This window comes from Triticum aestivum, chromosome 2D (genome assembly GCF_018294505.1).
Source record: "Triticum aestivum cultivar Chinese Spring chromosome 2D, IWGSC CS RefSeq v2.1, whole genome shotgun sequence".
Classification (NCBI taxonomy): Eukaryota; Viridiplantae; Streptophyta; class Magnoliopsida; order Poales; family Poaceae; genus Triticum; species Triticum aestivum.
This window is the reverse complement of record NC_057799.1, coordinates 636884878-636890180: the sequence shown is the minus strand read 5'-3', so window position 1 is coordinate 636890180 and position 5303 is coordinate 636884878. Positions and strand designations below refer to the sequence as shown.

General features: G+C 52.8%; 1 pseudogene; it reads right to left on the bottom strand.

The window, feature by feature from the left end:
- Positions 1–1483: 1483 nt before the first annotated feature.
- Positions 1484–4420, bottom strand: LOC123050635 (uncharacterized; annotated as a pseudogene).
- Between the last annotated feature and the right edge of the window lie 883 nt (positions 4421–5303).

Below are 5303 nucleotides of genomic sequence, written 5' to 3'. Positions count from 1 at the left end.
GGACCACCGGAAGGGTCCCGGGGGTCCACCGGGTGGGGCCACCTATCCCGGAGGGCCCCGTGGGCTGAAGTGGGAAGGGAACCAGCCCCTAGTGGGCTGGGCGCCCCCCATGGGCCTCCCCCCATGCGCCTAGGGTTGCAAACCCTAGGGTGGGGGGGCTTCCCACTTGCCTTGGGGGGCAAGGCACCCCCCTTGGCCGCCGCCCCCCACCCTAGATGGGTTTTGGCCGGCGCCCCCCCCCCCCTCCCAGGGGGCCTATATAAAGGGAGGGGGGAGGGAGGGCAGCTAGATCTCAGCCTTGGGCGCCTCCCTCCTCCCCTGCTAGACCTCTCCCTCTCGCAGAAGCTCGGCGAAGCCCTGCCGAGACCCGCTACATCCACCACCACGCCGTCGTGCTGCTGGATCTCCATCAAACTCTCCTTCCCCCTTGCTGGATCAAGAAGGAGGAGACGTCGCTGCACCGTACGTGTGTTGAACGCGGAGGTGCCGTCCGTTCGGCACTCGGTCATCGGTGATTTGGATCACGGCGAGTACGACTCCGTCATCCACGTTCATTGGAACGCTTCCGCTCGCGATCTACAAGGGTATGTAGATGCACTCCTCTCCCCTTGTTGCTAGTATACTCCATAGATGCATCTTGGTGAGCGTAGGAAAATTTTAAAATTATGCTACGATTCCCAACAGCATGGACGTCCAAAAATTCTCAAATTTGAAGGTTCGAGGCCTACGGGGCCCACTATCATCCGCAAGAAGAAGGGGACAGTGATCGGACAGCGACGAGGAGAGGGCATGCAACACGTGAGTGCTGAAGGAAGTGTCCCAGTCAACGTTGCAAAAAAAAATGCATCTAACTTGCACAGAGTCGGGTTATCTCTTTCATTGCTCCAAGTGAACTTGCGGTTCTGAAGATGTATTTCGTTGAGCTCACAAGCATGAAGGGCGTTGCGAAAAAGGTTGATGCGTGAGCGATTGATATTTCTCTTATTTTTGTCCCTAGCGCGATAGATTTGATTGAAATCGCCCAACGTGAGCCATTTGGTCCCGGGCGCTGGCTTTTGGGCGAGCAGTTCCGCAAAGAATGCGTCTTTGCAAGAAGGTTCAGTTGGGCCATACACCATAGTGATCTTGAACATATTCCCAGTTGCACGTATGAGAACCATGGCCGAGAGACAGTAGACGGTGCTGACCACGTCGGAAATCTGGACAGCATTGTCGTCCCATAACATCAGTATGCCACCCCTAGTGCCAGTAGCTGGCCGATGAGCAAAGCTGCGCAGCCTATTACCACCCAGGTAAGAGGCAATGAATTGCTCCATATGATCAAGTTTGGTCTCCTGTAGGCAGGCAACATGACAGGTTGTTGCTGCAATGGTTTCATGGACGGTGGAACGCCGATTGACACAGTTTAGGCCCCTTACATTCCAGCAAAGAAAGTTGATGTTTTCTCCTAACATATGGAAACTAGCACAGACCCTAACACAGCCACAGCCCGGCTAAAAGCATCGCCCACAAGACAATCTGGGCTTCTCTGCCACGCATTCCACACAGGAAGCATAGACAAACACCAAAATAGCATCAGGTGGTCTCTACACTCGACCCACCTCACTGTCATGGCATCCAAGCATGCATCCATGAACAACCCCTTATAGTACGTAGACTGAACCACATAATATTGTTCTATCATAAGGAACTATGGAACCCAATGGCAAACAACAGAGACCTAGGCAGACGGTGCCGTTGCCGTGGCCTCATGGTCAATCGCAGCCTCACCCCTGTGGTTGATTAGGGCCTCCTCCACCTCTCCAGCAACAACATCATCAACTTTGAACAAGCCTCGCAAGGCTGCCATGACCGCCTCTGGGAGTTGCTCCTTGAACTGGTCTTCGAATGTCTTCAGCGTCTTGTCTGTGATATCTTCCCCGTCTTGTACAATGCCAATCTCTGGTACGAACCTGAAGGACGAACTATAGGGCATTGAAGTATCCTAAAGCTGAGGGTTGGCTGTTAGTTTTGAGGTGGATGTGAATCCTCCTCTGCAATCTTCCCTTGCTGGATGATGAGGGAGGAACATAAATAGGTACTAGCAGAAGAAGAGTGGTCAGCTTGAGGACTTGGAGGAGTGAACTCAGAACAAATCGGCATATAGTCAAATAAAATTAAATATTTTCGTCTGTTTTGCTGTCTTTGCTTTCAGTTTTGACGAAAGATGGTGTTCAGATTTTTATAGGTCATTCATACATGGAGATGGAGGTCATGGAAAACAAAAGGCGGAGCTATGTATCATTATATACACACAAACAAACAATGCTGGCTGGAGCTGCTGGTGTGAACTCTCCTGGAATGGAATGGAATATATATACAGAGAGAGCTGATGACGACTGGATGAATGATACTGTACTATATATGGTGAAGGGGAGGCGGGGAGCGCTCTATGCAGGAGCATGTGCATGAGGCAGATCGATCTCAAGGTCCGGCTCCGCCACTGCCACTGGTGCTGGTGGCTCCCTGTCCCTGGAACTGGAACCATGGCCCTGAGCGTCGGCAGCTGTAGCGGTTGTGGTCACAACGTGCCTGGCCCTCCATCTGAGAATCTGGAGGAGGGCGGAGTTGGTGCAGACGGCGACGCTGAAGCCCGCGAAGGTGGACAGGATGATGGCGATCACGGCTTGCATCCGCACCTGCTTGGATTATATTGGTTTTCACATTCACACAGCACATACAACTCAGCAGGATGATGACATCAAATGTGAAGCAAGTTAAGGTGCGTGAAGAGCACAATGAAGAGGAACTGCACCGCAGAGTAGATCCATACATATCTCCTGGACACCAGCTTTGTTGTGGTTAGGGAGGAGAAGAGGCCAAGGACGCAGGCGAAGGGCAAGGAGATGGCCAGAGCCGCCGTGTCATGGTCGCCGACCTGCTGTGCATTTCCAGTTTCATTCTGATCAGCAGCTGTTCCAGGAAAGAGGAAGCAGAAGCAGGCAGGAAGCAAAGCAACTGACCAGCAGCTGCTCCAGGAAGTAGAAGTAGGCGAGCATTCTGACGATGACGAGGATTGGCGTGCCGTGCCACACCCTGTAGCTGCTGTATCTGCTGCTGCTGGTGGTGGTGGTTGCAGCGGTAGTAGGATCACCAGAACCACCAGCCTCCAGAGCCACCGCCGACTGAACGATGGCGGGTCCGGCAGGCGTCGCAGGGTGACTGGAAGGTTGAGCACCTCCTGGCTGCACACGTCGCAGGTGCCGTTGCCCTTGCTGCTGAACCATTTGATGGCGCAGGCCCTGTGCGCAGGGCCAGCTCCCCCTTGCAACAGCACTCCAGCTTCAGCACCGCCTCCTCCGACAGGCTACCATGCAGATGCGGCACACCGCCTCCTGGGCCGCGATGTCCTCTTGTTGTTCTTCTTCTTCCTTGGTTTCTCCTCCAGTGGTGGCGCTTGCAGCCTGATCTAGAGGATGATGATGAAGAGGAACACACAGTGGCACCACTCTGAGGCGCGGCCGCTGCCTGAGGGTGAGGGTGAGGGAGCTGGAATCTGCCACCCTCCTCGACGACGACCCTTTAACTTTTGCAGTGCCGCTGAATCGCCTGGCGACGCTCGTAGCTGGCACGGACTGGGAGCGGCATACCTGCTTCATCAACTTCTCCTCGTCGTCGTCCTCCTTGTTATCCTTATTGGCAGCACCGGCACTGGCAGCAGCATAATCATCATCATGCTCGAGTTGATGTTGATCAATGGACAGGGATGAGCCGGCGGGCGCCCACATTCTGAAGCTGAAGATCTTGGAGAAGGACAGCGACCGGACGCCGCCGTCTGCTTGCTGGCTATGATGACTTGCTTCATCTGTTGATCTCAGGCTGCGTGCTGGCAGAAGGCAGCTCGTCTGCTTATTATGTTTATTCCCGGTGGGCGAGGACGAGGAGGAGATGCCGTCGTAGTCGTCGTCTTCATCTGGAACTGGAAGGCCCTGCCCCTGCCCATGATCATCTACATCTACAGCAGCAGATAATAATGTGCCGCCATCGTCTCCCATCGCCCCCTGCAGCGCGCACACGCATGCAGCAGAGATTGATCGAAATTAAATTAAAGCTCTGATGAAGATGAACATGGAGAAGAGCTCGAGCCAGCAACTGATGGATATGACGATGGGTGGTGTTGGATCGAGAAGGAAGGAAGGAACGATATTATGGAAGCACAGCCCACCCACCCACCCAACGTACCGTACCTTATCATACCTGTGATTGTTTATGATGAGCCATGGCGACGCGACCTGGAGGAGCTAAGGCTGTCTGTGTGGCGAGCTCGAGGAGCACGAGCGGGCTTGCGACGACGACGATAGATGAAATTGCAACTGCAAATGAAGAAGAAACTGAACCATGCATGCATATATCATGCACCAGGCTGGCCAACACCTGTGTGATTAATCCCTGCAGCTGCAGGTATGTAGCCACTGCCAATGCCACTCATGGATATGATGGTATTATATATATTATATTATTATTGGTAGATATCAATTTCCATTGAAAATCAGGTTGGTTGGTTTTGATTAACCCGACCGTGGGTGGCATGGCCATGGCCATGACATGTCACTCCATCCATCACGCGGTTCGGCGGCCCGGGGCGTTGCTGTTGGTAGCGATGGAGCTGAAATACATCCAAGCAAGTAAGAGCAATGCAATTAAGCGGTTGATAGAGACGACGTACGGTTTCAGACGACTATTCTCTCTTGCTCATCCGGCCTCTAAGCTGGTAAGCTAAGCAATCAAGCAGGCTCCATCATCAAATGCAAGGTAAGGTAAGGGGCCGGTGATCAAGCTGTAATTACGTTACGACTTTTGCATTGCATTGCATTGGGAGCTACATCGACCGATCGATCGATCGATCGATCAGGAGTAGCTTTATTTGGTGGGAACGGGAGAAAGAAACGACCAAAGCTTCTGGTAGCTAGCTTATTAGCTAGTGTGGTGTGTTCATTTTAATTTGACAGCGAGTTGGCTTCGCACGCGACGCGACTGTTGAGCGAGACCGGCCACGACGACACGGACATGATTGACTAGCTAGCTAATCCAATTATATTGCAACTACCATTTCAAACTCACACTTTTAACTCTCTGCCTGCACTGGCCTGCTCTTGATTTTCTTTTGTTCAATTCACACGCAAAATTATTTTGGGTGAATATAATCTCCCGACTGATTCGCGGGGGAACCGGTCGGTTTTGGTTTTGGAAGAAACCCGCCCAGCCAGCCAGGCTCATTCTCGGAACCTACTTCCCAGATCGACGATTAGGAAGCTTTTGTTCAA